The sequence below is a fragment of the Brachyistius frenatus genome, unplaced genomic scaffold, assembly GCF_029030835.1.
Source record: "Brachyistius frenatus isolate BFR_SWC_R1_liver_20210118 unplaced genomic scaffold, ASM2903083v1 Contig_86, whole genome shotgun sequence".
Lineage (NCBI taxonomy): Eukaryota > Metazoa > Chordata > Actinopteri > Embiotocidae > Brachyistius > Brachyistius frenatus.
Window position 1 is genome coordinate 1373171 of NW_027210685.1, and position 27778 is coordinate 1400948.

Here is a 27778-nt window from a genome sequence, read left to right on the forward strand (position 1 = left end):
TGTATGACCTCAGGACAATGAGGCCTATGGCTATGAAGGGCAAATAAAAGTGCAAAAGTTTATTTTAGAGGTGGTCAAATCCCAAATAGTTATATTCTAGTTAACGTTACATGCTTGTCTGAATGAAGCTTGTTGATATAGATACACAGAGAAGAACTATATGCTTATTTCTGTGTGCTTTTGGCCTGCATGGCTGTTAATTCTCCTGTGCTTGTGTGATGTCCTCAATCCCCAACCCCATGAGGTTTTAATTGCAGGGTCCAGATTGCCAGGGCTGGTCAGGGCCTGGCGACCCCCATGAGAAGTCACAGCCTCCATTTAGCTTCCAGATCCCATGCAAACGGGCCCCCGTGTTATCATGCGAGCACTGGCTGGCAAAAATTCAATTTTCATCCCCCTTTTGTATCCAAGCCTGCTGTCTTGCCCTAACGATGCTCTGTCATCAACCCCCCCCCCCCCCCACCCCTGATACACACACACACACACACACACACACACACACACACACACACACACACACACACACACACACACACACACACACACAAACATGCATACAAAGATACTCACGCATGCATATAAACACACACATGCACACAAACTGTACACACACATCCCTTCTTTTGCCTGCTCCCTTCAACAACAGAACACAGTGGAGTCGTTAGGACCCTCTCTTCATTACTTCAAAAAACCAATCATTAGACACCAGAGTATATACGTAATTAGAAAATCACTTCCTTTGCAATCCCGGCTAAGTAGTTTACATACTGTAATTACAGGGACAAAATCAATTTTTAATCATTTCACTGATTGGGCTCATCAGCTCAGTAGGAACATTGTATCCTGCTTGTTGTGCGAAAGCAACATCTGGGCTAAAACAATTACCCTTTTGTATTCTAGAGCAGCTCTGAAAATGCCTTGCTGCCACTTCCCCACGTCGTGGGCACTCTCTTTCAATCTCTATCCGTCTCCAGACGCCTTTTTCCCTTTGCCTTCGTCTTCCTTTCGTTCTCCCTCCATCTTTCTTTTTCTCTCCCTCTCTCTCTTCTTCTCACTCTTCCTCTTTCACTCTCTGCCCTTGACTTGGACATGGAGGATCACATTTAAAGCTTTATAAATCAATACGCTATAATAAGCTGCTCTTGACAAAGCAAGACAGAAAGGAGGGGGAAAAAACAACATATTGCTTTTTTAACACCTCTTCTGTTTTTTCCATGCCCAGTTATTGTCATTGATGTTTTTTCATTATTTTATTTTTACATTGTTGCCAGTTTTTGTTTGGCCTTGCAGAAATATCACCTTATTACCATGTTTGTACACTATATGTTTGGGGGCATGTGGAGAAGGGGGGTGACGATGTGAGTAACAAACGAATAAATCAAAACAGACGAAGGCAATTCCCTGCCTTCTTGTTGCAGTGAGACATACGTACTGTAAATATATAATCCAACTTCAAACTGTGTCTTCTGTCCTGGTATGTTTCACCCTTCACCAGCTAATAAAATGCTTTGTATTCTTGTCTGAGAGAGGACCAATCGATCCACATTAGTCTGAACTCCCTCTCTCTCACTTTGAAAACTCAGGAAATCTGATTTCAGAGGGGGGGAGAGAAAAATCGGTTAATGCATTGATCACCCAGGCTGTATGCAAATCACATTTGCCTTTATTTTTTGCTGATCAATAGCATTAATTAACGGCTTCATTTTAACAGCACCCCACAATCCCGTTAGACACTGCTGTCGACCTCAGAAATCATCTTTTCCCCCGTACCTCACTGGCTGTGGTAATGAACGGCACATGGAAAGGGTCATAAATCAGGAAATCCAATTTGACCATGAGCTCAAGTAGTAACAGTAAAATATGAGTGCTAACACAGCACACAGGTAGATCATCCTTTACTCTGCAATAAATAGCTTATTTTATCACAAAAAACTCAAAAGAAAAGAATGTTCACAAAAAAAGAAGTAATCGAACTGTTTAAGGAACTCTTCATGAGGTTCAGTCTGTATAGACAGCTACAATCCCTTCTGTTGCTCCTGAGGAGCTTTTCAAAGTCTGAAAATAATGAAAATAATGACCCAGGTTATGTCATGCTGATGTGAACAGGGTTGTCTCAGTTTAGACTTCAAAAATGTGTGTTTGCAGGGAGGATCTAATATAAAATGCTATTACATTTTGTTGTGGAAAGTGCAGGATTGTGGTTGTTGGCGCTTGACCATGCAAGACACAGAGGATATCTCACCTGCTTTGATTTTGACCATTCATATTTTAATCTTTCTCAAAAGCCTCCAACTTTATGGAATTGATATACTAATTACTGCTATCACGGTAGCAGCCCCATAGTGACGTACAACATTTTGTGTGAAGCTTTTGTCCTTTATTAGAATCAAATATTTCAAGAGAAACAAAATGTATAAGAAGTCTATACGTGCATGTGTGTGTGTGTGTGTGTGTGTGTGTGTGTGTGTGTGTGTGTGTGTGTGTGTGTGTGTGTGTGTGTGTGTGTGTGTGTGTGTGTGTGTGTGTGTGTGGTTAAAAGGGGTGGGGGTCTCTACTAACCAGCCTAGCTGCTGCTGCCAGGGATGCTAGTGTGTGGGATTAATAATAGACGCTTTTTGAAATTATTATTCCCAAAATGCTCTTTTGTGTTTTGCTTTGAAGGGCATATGCGTGTGTGTGTGTGTGTGTGTGTGTGTGTGTGTGTGTGTGTGTGTGTGTGTGTGTGTGTGTGTGTGTGTGTGTGTGTGGTGGTGTGTGTGTGTGTGTGTGGGGGGGGGGGTGTTAAGTGAGTGGGGAGGGGGGTGAAGGGTGGCTTGCTTGCTCATTTGGAGAGCTTTTCCAATTATACAATTAGTCAGGAATGTAGGCCAAAAGCCTTGGTGTTCCTCCTTCTCCCCGACCCTGTGAAGTGCCCTCACCTCACTTTGTATTTATCTGTTTCTTTGTCGCTGGTCAAGAAATAAGTAAAGACACATGTATAGAAAAAATGTGCAACTGGGGATAAACACAAGTGACTCAAAGTCCACAAAGTAGCAGAACCAGCACATAAGGTTAACGAACACTGACCTCTGTGAATAAGGTTTACACATGAATGACAATGGCACTATGCTGAGGTGCCAATGGATAAATTCATACGGTTGGGGCTTGTCTGATCAAATACTGTTTGCTGTGTGGAAATGTTCTTTTTAAATCCTCCAACAACTCCAACAACACTACGAAAGCCCAACACTTGGGGAAGATGATGTTTGTTGGATAGCTGGATTGGGTTTGAACACCCATACAATGCTCACTACTGTTGATTCCTCATTTTTTTCATAAAAATGAAGTGATATGAGAAATGGATTTATGATGAAGAACAAATTGTTTTATAATTTGGCCCCTGTCTGATTGTCCCCTCACTCTAGCCTGGCTGGTACCAAGTGTGCTGTACTGGGTTTAATATGAAGCAACAACAACAGCCAAGTGCCATCTGTTGGCATGCGGAATTTCTGTAATCTCTCTTTACTGATTACAACAATGACTACACAAACCTCTTAAATAATTATCCCACAATGTAAAAAAAGCTAAATAATTATAATCATTAACTCCCACTAAGTCTGCCACTCCTCCAGCAAATGAAGGCTGTCAGAGAGAGAGAAAGAGAGATAAAAAGAGAGACAGAGTGAGAGAGATATTTTTTTTTCTGCTGTGATGCCAATCAAGTCTTATTTATACCAGCAGGGTAGAGTACCACACAGCAGTGACAATTTTAACCCAACAACATTGAAGAGGAAATTGTGGCAATATTGACCTGTCTCCACCCACTACCCTGACACCTTATGTCATTCTTTTTCTGTTTTCTCAATGATAAAAGATCACCATGAAACAGACATTTTGTTGTTTCTGACATCAGGTTAATTTTTCCAGTAGTAGTCAAACCAATGTCAGATTTTAGGGTTGCTCAGAATAAGAATATATATATAAAAAAATGTTTTTTTAAATCTCAATTCATCATAACTAAAGTAATACATTTTAGAGAAAGTTACATTTGTTTTTTTCGTGGTCAGTTACTTAAATAGTCCAAAATGCATTTCAGCTGTTATGAGAAGAGTAAAACACTCAATGGTCACAATATAGCTAGGTACTATTTTTTATGTGTATGGCGCAATAAAAGGTCATACCCCTTCTCTGGGGGCATTCTGGGAAATGTAAAAAATGACGACAAAGAAAAGGACACCAGGCATTGGCTGTGTGGGTAAAGCAGTCTATTACAGTTAATCATTCATGGAGTGCTCAAAAACATGATCATGTAATTATTTCCTTGGTTTCTTCACGCAAAATTTAAACCACAAACATTTTACTCAGGTACAAGTAAGAGTCCTCCATTCATATATAGATCTATTAAAGTACGAAAACTATACATTATGCAGCAGGATGACCAGTCAGTGCAACATTTTGATACTATAGTTGGTCGATATAGAGTTATTTTAGTAATCATGAACTAATTTAATTGTATGAAGATGCATCACTTTTAAAAGCTGATAATGTGTTTTGTATGTAAATACAGAATTTACTTCTAAATGTAACTGAGCAGAAATATGAATTTGTATAAAAAGTGAAAATACTCAAGTACCACAGAAGTGCCTCAAATTTGTACCAAGGTGCAGTACTTACATCAGGGCTCTCGATAAACATGTTTCCATGTTTTGTCATCAGCGGGTTTGGTATGTGTATCTGTCTGTAAATGTTCTGCTGGGTGTGTATGTGTGTTCAGGTCTGTTTATGCATCTCTCTCTGTATAAGTCATCTGTGTGTGTAAGCATCTGCAAGTTTGTGTGTGAGTGCTTTGTGTGAGAAATGGTGTGAGAATACGTCATGGGTAGCATGTGTTAGCTCTGCTTCCAATATGAGGGAAATCTGTGGCACATACCTCCAATATGACACAAGCCAAGACGATATGACTCACCCATACTATATTCGATTAATAAAACTACAGCTGGCAAAGTGTGTTCCGAAACAACAGACCATTACTAAGGCATAGTTTGACTGAAGAAATGGCGCATCATATTGTTATTAAGCCATGGAATCTGATATGATAAAAAAAAAGAAAATGATGTTACATTTGCAGCTAAATATGTCATTCATTTTTCACTTTAGTAAGCTGAATGCAGGGTGATAATTTGGTGTAGCTTGGAAAAGCAGAGGACAGGTTCTTTATATGTTAAAACCTGCTATTCATCTGAGTCTTATGATAAATGTTAGAACATGAATTTCCCAGCTTCAGGAGAAAAGGTTTTCATTGATTAGCACTTTACAAGCAATCAATTATTACAAACCGGCCTGACCCCCTCATCTCTTTCTCTGTTTCTCAGGATGCCAACTCACCGGACGATGGTATTTTAAGAATTAAGTGAGAAGTATTTATTGGAGAGAGGAGCGAAGGAAGAGCAGGGATAGAGACATGTATAGATTTAGGGCGAGCAAAGAAGAATGAGAGGTGTGTGAGGAGGTAGCCAAAAAAGAGAGAAAGTCTTATTTCTTGTATTTGACGATGTGTAATGATGATGATGATGATGACGATGACATGCTGATGACAGACAACCAGGCAGGATGAAGTATCCTAAACCTCACAAAGCAGACATATCCCCTGTCAAAGGATCTCCCATCACTGATACGCACAGACACACATGCACTGCACTATAACAGCCCGTCACCATGAGACATGGGGTGGCCACACTTATCCAGGTCCAGGAGTAATGGCTTGCACCTGTTTACTTGTCACCTCTGTTTGCTAATTGTCTCCTTGAGTTACGTAGAGATGAATTGACGGCATTGTGGCTTTTTCACAGACCATGGGTGTACGTGTGTGTCAATATGTAATGAAGCGACTGATGCCAAACTTATTTTGTGTTGCATAGCTCTGTCCGGCGTGCATGCTAATACTCAAGGTGATTAGCATTATCCAGGAAGTGAAAAGACAAGAACTGGAGCAGCAAATTGGTAATTAACTCTGTGTTGCCAGGAGAGATTGACCCAAGAAATGTTTAGCTTAGCTTAGCTTAGCACTTGTGGCCTTGTCTATCTTTAATGTTACTTTCAAAAACCTCCAAAGTGGAATATATTTGCACAGATCTGATCTATGTGTGTCCTTGACGTACGTCTGCTTTCAACAATTAAAAAAAAAAAAAAATCCCTTTTTTTGTATTATTATTATTAATCTGGGACTCCACTAAAGTAGTTTTCTACAGTTCGAAAACAAATACTTATATATCTTATACTGGTCCGTTATACAGCCCCCTAGGTCATCCTCCATGGGAAACAAGCCATTTGACCTTGTGTCTCTTTAAGGCCTTACTCTATGAATGGCCGCTTTCTGCTGATTGGCCAACCTACAGGAGGCCTGCTGAGGGATGACACCCAGTGCTTGTGCCCACTGCCTCACCCTAGGGGTACTAAAAGACAACTGTAAACTTCCCAACCAAAATGGTTTGACATTACGGTGGTTTTAGTCTTTCAATGAAAAGCTGTGTGTACATTTTTGTTCTCTACCTATGCCTCTGTTAATGGGTTGGCAATAACATAGGTAGTAAAATCTTATTCCGCTGTCACCAAACATCTGTAAGTTATCGTATCTCCTTGCACTGTCCGTCTATACTTTGTGCTGTTCTGTACCTGAAGCACATGACCATATGAAGCTTGTTGTAAACTGAGGTTTCAGAGGTTTTGCGGTTTGAAACCTGACTAGTTTTCAATTCTATTCAATTAAATTGTATTTGTATCACACCGAATTACAACATGAGGCACCTCAGGGTTCTTAACATAGTAAGGTACTAACAACAGAGCTTTCAAATATTATAAAGAGAAACTCAACAATTCAACAAATCAGATATAGGACAACTGGTTTTAAGGACCTACAGGTCTCAGCAAAAGAGATTTTTGAACAAATGAACATTGGAGAACTCATGGTGGAGAAGAGGTTGAGGCCCACAATAAGGCACTTTGCTTTCTTAACTTGAAAAAGTGGCGGAAAGAGGGAGCTAGCACTGAATCCACCTCCTCAGGAAAGCGGAATCTGCAGACGACACCTGCATGAGACAAGCACCCACGCTGCTGCCAGGGGTGGAGTGGAGAATGGAGGTAGACCTAGGCAACCAGCTCCATTTCCAGGAGAAATCTGCAGCACCACACTGCAACCACACTTGGTGCCGTGGGGTGCGACTGAAAAGTCTCTGCTGCTGGTTGAGCTAACAATGCCAAGGGAAGAGGGGATGGAGGCAGCCCACAAAAACAAGATAGCAAAGTATGCAGAGATGGTCACTGAGTGCAGGGAGGCAGGATGAAGCACGAGGCTTTGCGCAGTGGAGTTCGGCAAGAGAGGACTCGTAGGAAGCTCAACAACATAGGGACCAAGGGTGAGAAATTACACAAAGCCATGATGGAGCTTTCGGAAGAAGCCGAGAAAGCAAGCTTTTTTGCTCTGGCTGGGAGGGTGGTTCAAAAAATGAGGAGCCAGCAACTCCTGAGATAGGTTAGCTTCTGGTGAATGGTGGTCCCCAGCTGATCTTGACCTTGCAGCTAACCAAATGGGTACCAGTGGAGGTGCTGCAGGCCTCCAGAACTTCCTTTGCAGAAAAGATGACCACATCTAAGCTTCTCACTTACCTCGCTTAAAATGACATGTGTGAGGTGTACCCACATCTTTGAGCAGCTCTACAGATTGTCTGCAGAGTGGAGCTTTTCTGAACTTAAATTAATCAAGAACTACTGGAAATATTCCACGGCAAAAAAAAAAAGACTGACTGTACTTGCAGTAATTAGTATCAACAATAAAGTTGGCCGTCAGATCTCTTACAGTGATGTCATAAACGACTGAACAGAAACCAGAAACTAAAGAGAAAGTGGAATATTGAAAATGTTTAGATAAGGAAAAAGATCGAATGAGGCAATTTCTGACTTAAAGCGCTTTGTATTTTTTTTTTCTGAACCTTTTGCACGTGTGTATGTAGTTTTCAAAATTAATTGTTAACATTTATATTTTAGTCTTAGACCCTTGTTTTATTATTACAGGTTCCACTGTTAATTTTATGTCATTATTAGGTATTAAATTCAATGCCCTCTGTTTTTTACATTTGCCTTTATTCTTATGTAAGAAGCTTTGCTGAGGGAGGCATGTTTTTCAAAGTTGCTTCTAAGTGTGGTTGATTGTTGTTCTGTACTTTTGTACATTGCAATTTTTTCAAACCCAAAAAGTAAAGGGTTAACTTCTTTACAGTAAATCCCTTGTCTGATGATTCATTTTGGGGATTTTTTTTTAGTACACCATTTTAATTATGCAACGTAGTACTGAATCTCTTTGAGTATTAACGCAGCAATTAAAACCAGACTATTATTGTTAGTTTGACACCTTTTAAGGCCAAAACACACAGGCGCTGCAAGGTGCGCATCAAAACAGCCGCTCCTAATACACGTTTTTTTTCTGAACAAGCCGCCCAGCGACACTTTACGCCACTTTCTGAATTCCAGTGTTGCTGCGCATGAATAATTAGTTTTTTACCCCAAAGAAAAGGCTTTTTGTACCTCCCAGCTCCCGTTTATCTTTTACTCTGCTCCTGTTGCAGCTCGACTTCCTCACCTCTCTCTGTTGTAGTCTCACAGTGGACGAGGGGAGAAGAGTTAACGAGGTCGAGAAATATCCCGAGCTGTACGACCCACAATGCATTTATTATCAGGACAATGGGAAACTTATCCATCATATTGTGTTGTTCCGCGCTGTGTGTTACTTTCACATGTTGCTGCGCGCCACCTCCTATTGGTGCTGGGTGCGGGTGTTGATGCGCAACACTTGATGCGCCATGGCACTGTGACGCTTGTGTGTTTTAAGCTTCGGATTAAACCCACAGAAGGGTAAGAACATGCCAGGCTGACGTTGGTAACGATGTAAGCGACACAGCTACGATTAATAAAAATCATAATGGGTGTGTTACCTTTTTCGAAGGTTTGCCAATGATCAAGCATTTATGATAGTCAATGGTTTTGGAGATGTTGGGGGGCCCTCTTAATCAAATTCTGCTTGAGCCACCTTAAAGGTTCGGGCCAGCCCTGCATCCACTTATTTTTGTGATGGAAGTCTGATAGGTTTATGGCTCAAAGCTTGGCTATTCAAATGATCTGTCTGAAAAAAACAAAGGTGATGTTTGAGTATATCAAATTATAGAACGGAGTGTATTATTCACAGAATGAGCCGTGGTCTCTCCAACAAATGTGCTAATGTGAAATTCCCAGGTATGAATGTCTCGGTAGTGTGACTCAGAAGTATGGCACTGTCTGTAAAGTGCATACTTAATTGACTTTCCCCAGATAAAGATTTAAATGAAAACAAAACATAAGTGCACAGGTCTGTAAATGTGACAGACACCTTTAATATCCTCCCCTTTCCGATGATCAATCGGTGTGATCGTACCTGCGAGACTGCCGCTTCTCCAACAAATGCCGGATGTCAGGAAGAGCGCCGACAGCTTCACAGAAGGTGGGACGACAAAGGCCTGTAAACAAAGCACACACACCAGGAAATTCACAGTCACCCGCATTTGAAGCTTGACAAGTTTGCAACACTGGCGACAGAAGAGAAATACCCATAAAAAAGCTGTCTGCTGATTCCCCTCCTCACAAAACCCCGCACAGCTTTATTTTTCCTCAGGACTTCCTGTGAAGATGTGATGTCATTTACACATTCATGAATAACATAACGAATTTATGAACTGTAATTGCATGTGTTTATCAATCTTTACATTTTTCATCTTCTTATTATTATACCTTATGATTTGACATTGTGTTATCCATTTGAAAATGGGGGACTTAAACTGGGATACATGCTAAGTTGCATAGGTTTAACATTTAACAATTAAAATGCCACGGAAAAAAAGCAACAAACAAACCAAAACCAACAAACCATGTTCCAACATGCAAATAAACAGTAAGAGGGGCTCGGTGGAGGTTTGTCTCTGGTCCAGCCACTTCTAAACACCAGAAAAATAATCAGGCTAAAATATTGAATATTCGGTAAAGGACTGCCACTACTTTTTAAAGTAGCCTGTCTCTGGTTTAGTGGTATTTGTGCATTTGAGTTCTCACAGAGAGCAAGGGTAAAAGCAACTGACTTTTAATATGGGTCATGATTGAAAAATTAGCAGGGGATCTATTTCCTGAACTATGCAAAGTTTTTATGCTCGACTGAGCTTTGTTCTTTTTAAGATAATGTATCAGTTTTTACGCAGCTGACAAAACTGCTCCAGATTTAAATTGTTTTTTTTGTGACATTTCAAACATTTACCTAAATCTGTTGGTGTTTGTTTAGATGGTAATCAATGAGAGCTTGCTTTTTTTATATTTACCTTCAGTTTTAGAGCTACATGCTCAGTGCTGTGTTGTTTCTGTACTTCAAAGATCACCTATCACTCGCAGTGTGACCAATACTGTCATCTTTTTTGTTAGGTTTTGTAGGTAACGCTCTCCTGTGTGATCCACTCGTATTGAAATGCTGTAATAATACTACTAAATTTGGACTCTCAAAGAAGGTCCTAAAGAGGATCCAACAGACTCTCAGGGCTATTCTGAATGGGGATAGGCAGTCAGGCATGGAGAAGCTGGCTCAGTCCTGGAACAGTGGGATAGTGGGGGAACACAGATGTGGAGGGTCTGCAGGAGGCCACCCAGATTTACTCACCACTACTGTTTCAATGGAGCGTCAAGAGTAAAACTCACACTCATACAAGGAACACACACACACACACACACACACACACACACACACACACACACACACACACACACACACACACACACACACACACACACACACACACACATGCTCACACACAAAGCCACGATGTTGCCGTAAGTCACAATCTAAATTGGCTCCCAAGGGCATACCGACTACCTTGTTCACCAAAGGCATTGTGTATGTTTTCTGAGTGCTTAGCATATGCTGCCGTAACCTGAGATCTCTGTTGCTGTCTCTCTCTCTCTTACTCTTTCTCTCTTTTTCTCTGTTTCCCTTGCACACCCATACACTTGTACACAAACACACAATGTTGCTAGAAGTTGCTCTCTTTTCTGCTTTTACGCATTTTCCTTCAGGAGATTAATTAAATTGAAAATAGTTCACATCTACCTATTAAACCATGTTGCACCAACCGCCCACCAGACAATCATTGACAGAAACATAACTACAGGCAGGGTGATTGGGTGGGGGTGGGTTGGGGGTTTTATACAAGGAAGAAAGTGGTATGAAGAGAGGAGATACTACAAGGAATTCTTCTCAGATCACAAGTAATGAGGAATGCCACGTCTGCTTTTTATACTGTTGAATGATATTATAAACACACTTATTTTCATATGAACATGCTGATAAAATGTCATCGATGAAGTGTCAATCAGTCAATTAAAAGAAAATCATAATCTATCACGTTGATTGTCTGAGTACAGTGCAGAGGCTGTTTTGCTATGAAAATTTGAAAAAAAAAAAAAAAAGAAGTAAATCATACCATATTGCTGTTTTCATTATCAAAATGATGTGTATGGCCATAAGAGTAGCTTGCAAAAAATACAGAAAATCAGGTTGTTTTATCACAGTGAAATACCACAGAAAAGGCACTTGATTGAATCTGCTATATCTCTGATCTGATATAAAGCGTACTGCAGAGTAATGAAAATGGCTAACATTTTAAGACAGTCTAACCTTTCCTGTGTTTACCTTATTAAAGAGTGTGTACCTTAACTAGTAGAGCAATACACACAGGGGGGAAAAAACAATGTGTATAAAGCTGGCAGTGTTTAAGCAGGCGAGCGGTAAAGTAATAGGCAAGAGCAGTGAAGTGTTGATTCTACAAAAGATGCGGTAGAAAAATTGCACCTTAGTGCACATACACACACACACACACACACACACACACATGCATGCACGCAAGCATGCACATACACACATACAAGCAATTACATACGTATGCACATCCAGGCACACACACACACACACACACACACACACACACACACACACACACACACACACACACACACACACACACACACACACACACACACACACACACACACACACACACACACACACACCACGCACACATATTCCATCCCCCTCCTCAATACACTCCCACAACACGGCCGGCTGCCTGGCAGCCGAAGTTAACATTTTCAGAGAAAATATTCCTTGCCTCCAATAGTCCGATGTAATTCATTTTCCATCTCTGTTCATTAATCATTGTTAAAATTAGTGATCCATTTCTTCCACTCTGCCATCTGCACTCAGCTTCCTAACAAACATGACACCTCAGCGCATAATAAAAGCTGACAGCTACGAGGAGGCCTTTCCAAATAGCTTTCTGCATATGTGCACCTCCATGTCTTGATGCCGTTGTAAGACAAAAGTAGGTTATTTAGACCACTGGCTGGAGAGAACAGCATATGAGTACATATACATGAGTACACATGCATACTGAAACATATATAAACATTCACCTAAATAATCTCAGAACACCTAGTGCCATGAATAAATTTCCCCTCCCATGTACCAGCATATACACAGAACTATAGTTGGACCAAAATTGTCAATGGAATGTATTAATTTCCAGAGAAGAAAAATATTTCCCCCATATTTATCAGCAAAAGTGTCAAATGCAAAAAAGAGAACCATACACAATATGAGCAATCAGGAAAATAAAAAGAGCAAAAGAAGCAGAGAAAGAGAACCATCAAAGTTTTAAGTATCCTTACACACACACGGTTTTTACTTTAACTTCAGCTGGGACAGTGTTGTACTTTCCATTTGCATTTGCATCCAACAGCTGTGGCATTTACGTGTAGGCATATTTGTTGTGATACTATACATCAGTTCAGCTGCACCCTGCTCACACTTGGCTAAGCTGCGTAAAACTTCAACTAATAGGGAAAACAGTAGGGGATAGACAGTAGGTAACGAGAGAGTGAGTTGCTGGGCGACAGGATCTCCCTTTCTGGTCACCCAGGCCTCATAAAAACTGCTCTAATTCACATAAAAAATACCTTGATAGAAAGCTGTCCCTAAATGACCCCCCAGACACCCTTGTGCTCAGGCCAGTAGCCTCAACAGATTTAGATTTAGGTACTTAAAATATAGCAGGCTTAATACTCTGGAATGCTTCAAATTTAGGTAAAAAGTAATGTCATCTATATTTCCAGTGTATTTATCATGCACACACTCATACTTTAATGATGCATTAAGCAATAAAGGTAGCTGTCTGTCTGTGTTGTATGTGAGCAGTTGCAGCCAGATCAGAAACCCAGGTTACACGTAAAATCATCTCGGAACAACTCCTCCACTTCGAAAAAGGCAAACATCTGAAAACATATATCAAAAGATCATTTAAAAAATTCACAAAGTGAATATGAATGCCTCTGAAGCCTCTGTCTCTCTTCTGGGCTCTCCCACTCTCCGCCACACGCACAGCTTACTTAGAGTACCTTCCGTGAGTTTCTTGTGACACCCCCCCCAAAATAAATTGTCCCTACTCACTTTCACACACACATGTGCGCACGATCACAAGTATGCACACACATGTACATACATACGCTTACACACACAAACTTAACAATTCAATGCTGTGAAGTCCTCTGATTCTCTTCTATACACACACACACTGAAACACACACACACAGTCAGGATCCCTCCCTGGCGAGGTGTGTGTGTGTCTCTGCCCGAGGCACAGCACATTAATCTATATAATGCCCTCAAAGAGAAGGCTTTTTCACACCGCTAACTGCCAAGGACTACGAGGGGCAGCGGCTGAGCCATGATTCAGCTGTTAGCCCAACTGGCATCCCTGCGCGCACACACAGCTTGCACCCCCTCACCACTCCCACATCCCTCTTAACACACACACACACACACACACACACACACACACACACACACACACACACACACACACACACACACACACACACACACACACACACACACACACACAATATGTGTACAAGAGTATCCACGTGCACCCTTCACAGGCAAGAAAGACAACACTGACATGTCAGCTCACAGGACACACTCATCAGTTTTAAGGCTGGATATAAAACCTTTTATAGTAAACAACAAATTGTGTTGAAAAGTAAATTCATATTGACTTTACTTTTTCCTTTCCAGATTGGTCCTAATATAAATCATAAAGTTGACAACTTTAGATTGCATTTTAAAAGTCAAGAGTCCCTTTTAGAAGTCTTTAAAAGTGACCAATACAATTCAGAACGCAACCAAGCAAATAACTGCAGAAGTTGTTGTCCGGTGCAGTACCTCGGCACAGCAGACACTACAGACACACAGATGTTACCTTGCAGGATTTCTGGGCTTCATCGTTCTCATATTTAAGACTGTAACCTCTTGCCATTGTGTGAGGTCGACCTGTGTAGATTTAATATTCATTTGTTGCATTAAGAGCCACAAAACAGACAGCTCAGCGCGGTGATTGGAGGACCAGTGCTCAGAGACAAACGGCAAGCAGAAGAGCAGCTAAATCATCTTGACATTCACCAAGAAGTAGCCATACAGAAAGATAGTGCTGCTGTTAGTTCTTCCATCGACTAATTTGGTTCTACTTAACCCCTGAACACCCCTCATGCACACACACCGAAGTAGATGCAAGGCAAACAGTGGCTGGTAGACACACATGCACACGGACAAGGGCACACACATACGCGCCTCGCAGTGACACATTTAATTCCAGGTTCTCAGCACATCTGAATTACAGCAGCCTGATGAAGGAGAGAGGGCCAGGCCCCTCTGGACTGATTAGCATCATTTAAGAAAGTCTTCCTTTTCCATCTGCCTGTCTCAGTGACCTCTCTTACTTTCTTTGTCACTCTGACAACCACCTCCCAGCCTACAAGAGGGGTGGCATTCCCTGCAGCACAAGTCAATATGAAGTACACTCATATACATCTGATACACGAGAACAACTCATGCGGTGTCTGTGCCAATGGAACTATTTTATTCCTTCAAGTATTCACAGACAGCTGCTTGATATCTTTAGATAACAAGCAACAAGATGATACACCTTGTGTGTGTGTGTGTGTGTGTGTGTGTGTGTGTGTGTGTGTGTGTGTGTGTGTGTGTGTGTGTGTGTGTGTGTGTGTGTGTGTGTGTGTGTGTGTGTGTGTGTGTGTGTGTATATCTATATCTATATCTATATCTATATATATATATATATATATATACGTCAGAGGCCATATGATGCCATTTTTTTCTGCATGTGTAAAGTAAATAAGACAGAGCCTGTTTTATTTGTGCATATTTCCCCCTTCTAAATTATATAAGCCTTGCACATGGCTTAAAATTTTGTAAAGCTTTTCTCAAAATCCTACTTATGGTTGCCATTCTGTGCCAAAAAGTTCATCTGGCCTGTAAATTTAAGCATGGATTACAAATATTCAAATCATGAGCTTACTGTTCAAATAAACATTTCCAACAGGGAGGGGAAAAGTTGCAAGGCATACACTTTCAGCATAATTCCTTCTCTGGCACCTCCCCTCCCCTCGCTCCTAATAAAACAACCACAAAAAAAAGCAGGGAAGAGAAAGGGGGTTGGGGTGGGAAGGGGAAAAAAAACAGAAATGCAAAAACAAAAGACAGAGTTAAAAGTTTGGCCTCTTCATTTACCGTGCGGCTGGATAAACAGTGTTGATGAAATATGTAATTAATGTAATTGTAACCACCTATGCAATTACAGTTAGCCGGGTGGGCTCGACTGTGGCTCTGGTACTCCCTGCCATAGGACAATAGGGCACCTTATTACAGTTTTAAAAAGGGGAGGGAGAGAGAGGGGGATGAAAAAAGGGGGGAGGCTTAAGCTGGTCAGCTGCTCACCACATGGTAGAAATAATAGGGACTGAAGTCACAATCATTTCAGCTTTGGTTTAGCTTCGCTAATCACTGCACTTTATACTGGACAATATAAATAACTGACAAACTCCTGGGCATCGTGGGATTTCTGAGTGAAATTATTTGTGATATACACATTAAGTGACTGAATTGAATGTGTGATACTGATGTGTGTTGGTGGAGAAAGTACTTGTATCCTTTTTTTTTTCAGTAAATATCAACATGTATGACTAAAAGCAGGAAAACAGACCCAGAGAGTTTTACGTATGTTCTACTCTCATATGTTATAAACTTTCCATCTCTGTTATGACTTTATCCAATGAATCTATACTTTATTTGAATATTTGTGTATTATCAGTGCACTGCATGTTCTCCTGCTTCACACTACCACCATGCCACCATCTGCAACCAAATAAAACCAGCCCCAGTCCAACAGGTACAAATTATGGATCAGGAAAATTGTAGTATTAGTAGAGATAAATGTATTGTCACCAGGATAAAGACAACTCAATCTCTAGCTTAAAGTGCAGACCACTGCCCAGGCCCATTCACACTGACAGCCGGTGTTATACCAGAGATTAAAATAGCCTCTTCTCTGCTACCCGCCCTTGCCCAGCATTAAAGTCTTCCACATTTGCAAAATTGCAAACAGATGCAACTCAAGTACCTGCAAATAATCTGCCAAGACCAATTTCAAAAGGGAGATTTCAGAATATGCGGGAGTCATTAGAGAGAGTATTATTTCAGCGATGAGCGCGAGAGGGCCAGCAGTGGATCACCCAACCAGATGGGTTCTGCTGCCTTTTATTCGGGAAGAAAGAAGCCGACGTGTTCTTCATCTCCCCCATTCCCCCCAAATGAAGATATATAACGTGTATGAAACAATTACGGCAGAATATTGGAAGTTTCAGAAGCAACCAAAGAATGTCAAATTTCCTTTCGAGTTTCTCAAAACAATCTTTTCATCTTCTTCCCAGTGAGGATGCTTTGGGATGGGGGCTGATGAGGGGAGGGCTGAGGGGATTTTCGATGTAAACGAGGATACAGACAAAGAGATCTGAGGCTTTTATTGTTTTGTATTGAGTATTAAATATGAAAAAGAATTAAAAGGTAGACGCCTTAAAAGGGGCCTGTGGCGTATGTAAATGAAATATGTTTCAGAGCCATAATTTGCAACTGCTGCTGTTGTTATTTTTCAGACAGTTATCTGAAGTTTTTCTGCTTGCCTCAGTGCGGCATTAAAGCGATGCACAACAAAGCGTTCACCAATTAAAGACGATTTTAACACCAAGAAATGCGGCAAACTTCATTAGATACTCCATCCAGCTGCAGACAAAAAGCCATTCAGAATCTATCTTTAAGCATCCGTAATGAATAATGTAGAATCAAAACAATTTTTTTTTTCTCACATTTGCCATTCACAACATTGACCAGCCTTTATAACAAATGAAATGTTTTTATCAAATGGAATTTGATTAGGTGACTGGTTATTATTTCTCGTGGGGAAGCAGAATAACAATCTAAGGCACTTAAAAAAATGATCAAAATCACTAAGCACTTGAAACAATACACATTCAATCAAATTCTTCATAATTGTAACAGTAGGAAGCATTTTAAGCATTCCACCCACAACAAACAGGCTTTGTTCTCCTGTTATGAGAGGCAGCGAGGGGACACAATCAAGTGCGTGAGAAAGTCAGGAACGCAGGATTTCAAGCAATTCCTCCCTCTTTCTATTTGTCCCCCCCCCCCTTTTTTTTTTTTTTTTTTTCAGGGTCGCCCATATTATTTGCTTCCTGTTTCATTGTAGTTGGCAAAAAGAGAATTTGGTAATTGAGTGGTACAGAACATGTGCCCTCCCTGCTCACAGATGACAGATGGATTATAAAAACTTCAAAGGCAAGCATTTGGAGCACCAGGGGAGAGATGCTAGGTATTTGAACTATCATTCTTTACCCAGGAGACAATGACTGCCTGACATGGTGCATACATCAAGGAATAGTGCAACAGCACAGACATAATCCAACACACACATGCACACACACCCCTCCTTTTACTCCTTTTCCATCTCTCTTCCTTTCCTTCTCTCTCCCTGTGCTATATATTTAACATCCTGCTCTGAACAACTTTGCGCCAAGCTCAGGAACATAACAAGTGGGGGGTAATGCTGATGACGAGAGTCTGAAGGAGAAAGAGGAGGCGGCACTGGATCTTATCTTTGCATTTTTCTTTTCTTGACTTGTCATCTTCATCACCCAGTTTGTCTGTTGTCAGGATTAGTGAATAGGTGGTTATCATCACACATTTGTCGCAAAAATATGGGCTAGTAGGGGCACAAGGCTGTTGTCAGCGATATATGACCATTGGACACTAAACAGTGACATTTGTCGCCATGGTAACGATAATGAATTGGGTGTCATGACATAATCGTAGTTTGCTTAGGTGTAAGCACCATAACTAGTTTTAGGAAAACTTCATGGTTAGATTTAGGGTCAGGGTTCAAACTATGGTGTCTCCTTTCTCGTCCACTGGTCAGTAAAATAATCAGAGTTTAGCTTTAATGATGGCTTTGTGATTTCAAAAATACGGTCAGATTAGCTGGCCTTAAGGAAAACTGTAAACACTACTGTACTGTGTGAGAAGGGGAGAATGGTGGGTGGCGACGCCTATAATCATCTTATAAGCATGATTTATGAAAAGGGCCATCTGCTTTGCCTTACTTAAGCACGGAGGCAACCTTTAATAATATAAGGACATGAGGAAACGAGGGGATAGTGTGTGTGTGTGTGGGGGGGGGGGGGTACGAACGAGAGGGTGGAGACTGTTCGACACAATGACATACAATGATTTCAACAAACTGGTAACCGAAATGGAAATACCCCTATCCCCTCCCACTCCTTTTCATCTTCCTGTCTCTGCTCCTCCTCAGCATCCAGCCATTAGTTCAGCTGGCAGCTAATCACTGTTGACCTCCCTTGTCACAGCATTTAACCCCAGCCCCTCCTCTTGACCCTGAAGGAATTAGTAGCCTCACTGTAATATACACTCATAGATACACAAACACACTCACATTCAACTCACAAACTACCTCTCAGACAGAAAAAGAAAGTTCCACTATCTGCAGTCTCCACACAAGAAGTTTGCTACCTTCATGACCACACTTTATGATTCATGGAGTAAATTGAAAGAAAAATAATGGATCAACTCACCTTTAGCTCAAGATTATTTAATTCCTATCTCAAAAAAAAAAACAACCATATATATGTTAATCGTTGGTCTGGAATATAAGAAAAGAGTTTTTAAACAAAAAGCTCCTCAAAACTTCAAGGGTCAAAGATGATGTCTTCAGTTTGTCTTTTTTTCCCCATGACAAACAGTCCCACACCCAAAGCAACTCGATTTGTATTGACTTAAAGCAGAGAGAAGCAATGGTTTGTCACATTTTGTAAATTAAACTCACAAAAAGTTTGGCGTTTAACTCGATACATGTGTTAAATCGAGTGTACAAACATTGTGTGGCTTAATTTTATTGTATCTACATTGGTTTTAGCTTTGGTTGAGTTTGGAAGTCAGCCTGCTGATTTCTGTTAAAAGCAAGTACAAACTGTATTAAAGTGCTAATGCATTCCAAACACCAAGAACGAGAACGTCAGACAGTGATGCAGTTCTGACTTGATTGGCATTCATGCCCCAGCTGCTGACCTGTGACCTCGCTGTCACCTGGAAATGGCTCGCTGCACAGGGGGGGTGTCATAATGTAGGCATACCGCATATGCTATTGTACTACAAGCCACATATACGCACAGCTCCACATGCAGACAGACACACATGTCCCTCCCCATGTGGTCACCTTTTCAGTGTCCATTAGGATTGTCGGCCTAATCCTTGTCAGATCACCTCGTCAATGCCTGGGCTGTTTATGTGTAATGGATCCCGCTCCCTCTCTCTCCAACCCGCAGTGCTCTCTGTTGCACCCACTCCCACCCATCTGACTCCCTCTCAAAATCCCTTACTAAAGCATTTTTTTTTTCTTATTTCATTTTATTCATCTACATATTTTTTACCAAATAATGTCTACTGATCTTGTTCCAGATGTGCACCAAAAAGAAAAGTATACTGTGGCTATTGCATTACACAGGGTGTCAGTGGTCAAGAAGAAAGAACACAAAATCTATAATTATGTAATTACAACGTAAAATAAATCCAACCCTAAACCCTGTAGTCAGTTATGATGTTCTATGCTCGAGATTGACGGTAAAATAATGTTTTCATTTAAAAACTGTAAAAAAAAAAAAAAAAAAAAAAAAAAAAAAAAAAAAAAAAAAAAAAAAAAAAAAAAAAAAAAAAAAAAAAAAAAAAAAAAAAAAAAAAAAAAAAAAAAAAAAAAAAAAAAAAAAAAAAAAAAAAAAAAAAAAAAAAAAAAAAAAAAAAAAAAAAAAAAAAAAAAAAAAAAAAAAAAAAAAAAAAAAAAAAAAAAAAAAAAAAAAAAAAAAAAAAAAAAAAAAAAAAAAAAAAAAAAAAAAAAAAAAAAAGATTCTTGGGTGGTTGTACAGGTTTCTCCACCCATCCATTTGTTGCGATAAATTGATTTACATTTTTTTTTTAATGAAATTCCTAAAATCTAAAGACACTGCATGTCTATTCCGAAAAAAATCTCACCAAAAATATTTACACTTTTATTGTTGTTAATGTGGCCAGTAAATTAAAATCCTGATTTTCATACCACTGTTTTGGCAGAATTAAAATTACATTTCCATAAAATATGTCTTAACGCGCCTGTCACAGAAACTGTACAATCGTTTTTCTTTCGATCCTTCCCATCCTTCCTCACTCTCCCCATCCTCCGCTTTCTCCTCTTTCTCGAAGCCTCGCAGCATGTGTAAGCAGAAGCGCACATTCTCCCTTTGCCCTTATTACGAGCTAACTACGCTGTTTGATTAAAAGCATGTACAACGAGGAAGAGAGAAAAAGAGTGAGAGAGAAGAGGAAGAGGTGGGGGAGGAGAGGAACAGGCCGAACCTCCATAATTAAGATCACTTCACAGATTACCTCCGGCAACAAAAGCGCGGCAAGCGGCCGCCCGCAGCCTCAGAAATTGGATGAAAAAGGGGTGTTGAGGAGGAGACTGACCTCTGCCGGGCTCCACATGAACACAAGTAATGACTGAATCAAATGCCCCCCCCCCTCTCCTGACCCCCCCATCCTTCCTCCAAACAGTAACTGAAACACACAGACACACAAATAAACACAGGTACTGGTATGTACCACAGTCAGAGGGACAGCAAACTGTGGAGAAGCGCACTGCTTTCAGGTAGAGGCAGGAACACACAGAAGACTCAGCATCCGAGGGCTTATGTTACATGTCCTGTCTGCTAACCACACCGCCTGGAGAAGAGATTCATCCACAGGTGACTGTGGGGCCCCCTTGTCTTTTTTGAGAGGACATAATTGCCAAAATGGCAATCAGTTATCAGTTTCAATTTATTTTAATATTTAAGATTAACAAGGTGCACCTCATGCATTGAAATTGGTGGATTTACAGGCATGTTTGACTTCTGTGGGACATATCACCACACACTAACTCAAAATATGAAAATGTTCTCTTTAAAATGACCAAAGAGGCTGGGATGTCTTATTTCCTTATTTGAACCTTTTTTTTTTTTTTTTTTTTTTTTAAATCTGAAATCTGAAATTGGTAAACAGGATGTGAAACCCACACACACCCTATTGATTCTGCTACCCATGGACTTCCACATTGACCAGTGTTTAAACCAAAACTTGCGTATTCTTTCTCTTTCGCCTTCCTGTGATCAGTTTTCCCATCCTAACTCTCACGGAACACATCTTCTACCCAATGATGGTGCTCGATGAAAGCAAAGTTTGTTTTATTATAATTCATCCTGAGGGACATGGAATGTGCGTACCAAATTGCGTGCTACTCCATCCAGTGGTCTTCGAGACATCTCATTAAAAGCCAAAAACCTCGAGGTGTCATCCTAGTGCTGGCGGTAGAGGCAAAGCCAGAGGATCATCAGTCATTCGACTTAACGCACTGGGGACCATGAATATGCCTCGTGACTCATCCAATAGTTGCTGACATATTTTACTTTTGACCAACGTGGTAGAGAAACAAATCCATGCAGCTGAATGGTTAAAAATTGATAATAGAATGGTAAATTTACTTTATTTCTAGGGTACCACGATTGGTTTTTCAGACAATCTAGCAGCAAGGCTGACTGTGCTGCATGGGGCAATTGCTTTGATTAGCGCAATGTTATCTTATATTACATACAACCCAACATCTAAGCTGACCTGAACTGTCCTTTAAAAATAACTTTAGTGCCTGTGATTTGGTCCAAAGCCTCTTACACTTACACACTGCACAGTCCAAACTGAGAAATAAGTCAATTGTAATTCCTCCACGTCCTTTTCCTTTCCTTTTTAAAGTCAACAATGAGCAAACTTTAAGTTTGAACTTGCTCTCACCCTTTCAGCCTATCAGTGTTCATCAAAACCATGGATGCAAATGTTTCAAATGTTTATTCCCTCCCCGCTTTATCTCTCCGTCTCTCTGCACATCTGACATTCCTATTTACTAAAGCAGCCGACAGACGTGCTGAACATGGGCCCCAACCCCAGCACTTCCACTTAACTCTCCCCATTACTATGGATGGTGTGAACGGCACAACAAAAGAGATAAAATGCAGTTCTGAGACGAAGAAAACAACTGCAGCTCACGATCAGGAATATTATTAATAACAAAAAAGACAAGGATGAAAACAAAAGAGAAAGAGGAAAATTAATAGGAGGTGGGAGCGGGGGTGGGGGGCTGAGAGAGAAGATGATGGAGGGCCATTTGAAAATATATATATATATTATATATTTTTTTTTTAAAGATGATTTTAGAAAACTTCAGAAATTGTGGGAGATCTGTTAAAGGTTTCTTTAACAGCAGAGGTGGGAGCTCATCTTATGACTGAAAAAGAGGTATTAAAGCAAAGAGCCAGTCCCCTGGGGAATTCTCCCACATCAGAGAGCTGTCTTTTTAAATTCAACCCTGGTAATAACGCAGGTAAATAATAGATAAATAGTATTTAGTTCCCACCTTGAGCAATACTTTTTAAAGTAGTTCATGAAAGACTGACAGCTCCTGGTGCGCAAATGCACTTACACAAACACACATGCTCACACGTGTGCGCCCACACACATGTAATGTGTGTTTTACCTAATTAAATTAAACACCAGGTGGGATCAACTGATTGTGAGTGTGTGAATAATGTGTACGAGTGTATGGACAAAAAAGGAGATGCAGGAATAAGAAGGAAAGATGAATTTCATTAAGTTCACATTCATCATTAGTGTTTTTTTTTTTTTTTTATCAGCGACTGATGGTTTGTTTATAGACAATAAGGGACTGTTGCTAGTACGATCAATATATGACTAGAATCGGTATATCACATATAATTAACGCAGCATTATGTAACTTTTGCTGAACAACAGCAGTGTCTGTGGCCACAAGTGGAAATCATAATTTCAATACAAACCAGCGATTTCACTTAACACGTCAAGTCAAGGATTCCCCTAAGGTTTGTTAGCCAATGTAACCAGACAGCAACCGACACAAGAGCACTTCTTACCATTACCAAAGTGTGTTATCTTGCAAACATCACCATAAAATGTTTTGGGTAGCTGCTGACTTGGCTTAAAAATCAAAAACCAGCAAATCTTTAAACGAGCGTTTGCTAACAGTGAAATACCAAGTAAGCAGCCATTTTTTCCGCCAAGTTCTTGCCAATAATTAAAAGCCACATCCGAGATTTACTGAGTCCAGCCTCTGGTCACAATCTTTTCCTCTTCTTAAGTACCTCCATCAACATCCTCTTAAGTCCCTTCACCTCTGCCATGATGTCTGTACTGAGAATACTGAGCTGGCATGTGACTCAAACACTTCGATCGTAACCACTCACACAAGTCACATAGGCCTGAACAGGCATTACAGAGTAGGAATGCCATTCCTCCGATTACACGTCACTGTACCATCAAAAAAAAAATTGAAGCTGTTATATTAGGGTAAAATAGTTGCATAATGCTGCTCTATAGTGATAGTGATTGAAACTTAGATCTATCATCAAATGTTAAATATTTTTCACAAACCCATACTTGTTACTTGATACTCTGTATTATAACAGAAAATTGTTCACATAAACTTAGATTATAATTTGTTCAAAGTTAACATTACAAGTTTTTTTTTTTTATCAAATTTAATGGATTTAACATTGTATTCAAAAACAGTTGCCTGTTTCTGGTTAACAAAGTCCAGAGCTGTTGCAACTCTGCATTTACCAGGTCGCTACTCAGAGATGGTGAGTTGCTATATTTTCATCATTTTGTTAAGTTGTCATAAATACATTGTTTTGACATGTTTAGGAGAAAGGTGTTACACATTTGTTGATGTCACAAGGGAGAGTCTTTTTTTTAAATTAACCCCCTCTTGTAATTTTTGTTTCTAAGTGTGTCTGATATTCTCACAAGTTTCAAAAAGGCCTTTTGCTGTCTTACCCTTCTGTTCCATGAGATGAAAAGCATAAAAAACAACTTGTTTTTGAATACCTTGTCCTCTAATATGGGCAAAAATAAACAAGTAGACATGTATTTACCTTTAAAAAAAAAAAAAAAAAAAAAAAAAAGCACAGCAATCCGTCTCTCAGCAGCTACACCTCGGAGATGTGGTAGCGGCTGCGCCAGGCGTTTACAGAAGGCTGTGTGTTTAAAGCCTGAAATGCTCATTTGCCTTTTGGGTTTACTTATTTACTTTTGCATAAATGGAAACAGTAATGTGGTATTAAAGGGTTTCTCAGGGGTAAAGCTGTGTGTTTTTAAATGCAGCCTTTTTTTAAATGCTCCCTCAGTTTGCTATATTAAGGAAGGCTGATGATTAATGCAGCACAGATCTAATTTCTCTTGATTAAAAGTAATAATAATAAATTAGAAAAATAATGCCAGACCCTCCCCACTCCCTTAACAACATGCACACAGACACACTCCCCTCTCCCTTGCTCAAAGTCATGAGCATCCAGGCTAAAATGAGCAGCAAATAATCACAAAAATCCCAATAGACAAATATAAAATGTAAAATGACTGCCTTGATCGACTGGAGCCGAGTAATCTTTAGCGGCAGCCTCAGCTGTACCACCACTACTGTCACTTGAAATAAAAACTTAAACCTTTCACAGCTTTCGATTGAGTCTTTAATTCAGGCTGATGTGACATTAAAACCCTTTGGTTGACTTCCACTGGCTGTGACAAATGTACCAGCGCTTAATAGAGGTGTGTAGACAGGCCGGCATTTCAGTGACTTTTATCAAACTGAATTTATCAATGCAGGCTCCCAGGATCTGTGGCAGCAGCTTGTTCAGAAGGAAGCCTACAGATACCGTTAAGTACATCATCCTTTCTCTCTGTCTCGCTGTCTCGCTCCTTCTCCGCTTCTACTCGCTGTGTTTCTAAGTGTATTTTTCCCACTCCGTCCTGTCATGACTCTGCCTATTGTACATTTATCTCTTCTCTCTCTGAATCTACCATTTCATGAATGTAATACTTTGTAGACTAAAAGCAAATTCTGAGCATGTTCTGAGTCTCAATTGTCAAGTTGAGATAAGTATTTTCAAAAATATCATTATTGCCTGATTTTTGTAAAAGGTCATGATATGTGGAACTGATGTATCACCTGAACAAGCGGCCTTTGCCTCGCGAGAGTTGATTGATTTGTGCTTTGTGATACAACGCTACAATTTTAAGTAAATAAACCACCAGTTTTCAGATTTAACATTGTATTTGCAGTATGTTTGCACCCGATAAAACCGTTTTGACTGGGAGATATTCTCGTCGGGAGGATAATCAACTGCATCAAATTCAACTGCATGAGTTGATCTCATAATTATGCTACCATTTACCAAAAATGGCAGAAGTCTGTCTCTGTCTACAAAGTTCATCTATATATTTTTTTCTATTTAAGGACAAGTCTTTGGGTAAATAATTGCTTACAGTAGAACCTATTGTACCAAAAAGTAACGTATTATCATTTTCAGCCGCAAGTTCAGTGAGAATAAAAGATGACACAAAGAGTGACAGATGATATACGTAAATGAGAAGTGAGGAAAAAAGAAGATATTAAAAAGATAATAGAAAGGAAAAATGAGGGTCAAGATTTGAAAAGAGGATGGAGAGATGACAGGCTGCGGCAGAGAGGCAGAAAAAAAGAGTGAAATGGTGTAGTGAGGAGTGCGATAAGGATGCTTTTGAAGGGTCCTCTCCGATGCTGGGATTGCTCAGTTCAGCATGATCAGAGCCTCTGAGGTACTTGAACCTTGCTTGCCTTACCACCTCTCTATAGCGCTTCTGCCCTGCAAACCACCTGTAAACCGCTTTGACAAATGATCCACTCCCACAGATGTTGAGTGGAAACACACATTAACACACACATAGAAATCGTTGCTTGCAGGCAGCTAAGCGCAAAAACGCTTTAACGCACCATCAACATTTGGTTGTTTTTGAACATCAGCACTCGATTAGCAACTGGCTGTCCCACTTTGGAGTGGAGGGGCACTCATAACAGAAACAAGAGAGCTGCCTAATAGTCTCTCCTATGACACGTTGATTAAAATGTGAATATGAGTTGTTGTTGGTTTTGTTTTCCATCTATGACGATCAATTTTCAGCAACAGATCCTTCAGTGACACAGGACAAACAACCTGCTATTATCCTCGGCCCTCAAGTTGGCATGAAAGTGGCACAAGCAGGATTTTAACCTTCAACTCCTGGAGGCCAAGGGAAACAGGACCCGTTGAAATGCGGTGAAGCAATTAGACAGAGCCCGGCAAAAAAACACAAATAAGTGGCAGGTAAGAAGACAACTTTTAGGCAAAAACATAAAAATTCACATTAACAAAACAGTGAATCAGAGAAATTAGTAGTAGAAATGCAAGGAATCCCTAATTAAGATTGTTTTTTTTAAAAGGCACATGCATATGTGAGAAAAAGTAACATTTGCTGCACGAAAACTAAGCGACCCCCCCCCCCCGTCCCCGTCAACCCCCCCCCCCCCCCCCCGTCCCCCCCGTCCCCGTCCCCACACACACACACACAAAAAGTGGAGAATAAAAAAAACAACGGCTCCTGATTAGTCTTTGTCAAAATATTTGCGGCAGAGGAATTCCACCAGGCAAGCGTGGAATCAGCTCTTCTACAAAAGAGCCATCTTCCCTGAGTAACAAGTTGGTGCAATGAGTGTCGACAGAAGAGAAGCTGAAATACCCCCTGGGCTAGAGAATATCCCGCTATTGTAGTCTTAACCCGCGAGACCTGGCTGGGAATGTACAGCTTTCACAGTCACTTCTCATCCTATTTGTAGCACTGCCGCTCAAGTGCGAGCGCCCGGGCCAGAACAGGTCACTTTTCTCGCTGCTCTTATCTCTCTGTCACTTTTAGTGACCTCCACCTTTCCCTTTTCACACCTCTTCAAAACTCTTGAGAAAAACAAGTCAACAAATATTTGAGGGTGCATTTATCTATATGTACCCGACCACCGCGACACCAAACCACTTTTTTCATCTCTCTTTTTGTATTTTTTGCTCCACAAGGCAAGTTTCATTAAAGATCCAATTATGCAAATCAGGTGCTGGAGAGGCAGTTGAATATGCGCTATAATGGTGTACAGTAATCGTTCGACTCAATATACGGCATTCGGGGCCAGATTTACGAGTGCAACAGAACTGGTATGCCTCCGTCCTTTGGTGAAAACCTCTTGATCATAATTAAAGGTGCAGGAGTTCTCTCCAGCATTCTAACACCCTCCCTTTTCTCTCTCTTTTTCTCTAT

General features: G+C 40.4%; 1 protein-coding gene across 8 annotated transcripts in view; it reads right to left on the reverse strand.

Annotated features, from left to right (window-relative positions):
* Positions 1-27778, reverse strand: part of znf536 (zinc finger protein 536) — a 198033-nt gene that overhangs the window by 163896 nt on the left and 6359 nt on the right. For 5 of the 8 annotated variants that reach the window (XM_069709847.1, XM_069709845.1, XM_069709840.1 and 2 more), the window contains exon 2: positions 9440-9521. The exons of 1 other annotated variant lie outside the window; for it this stretch is intronic. The gene's annotated coding sequence lies outside the window, so the exon portion shown is untranslated. Of the gene's footprint in view, positions 1-9439; positions 9522-15467; positions 15562-27778 lie in introns of all 8 variants that reach the window. 2 more of the 8 variants (XM_069709843.1, XM_069709844.1) reach the window with 1 other exon arrangement.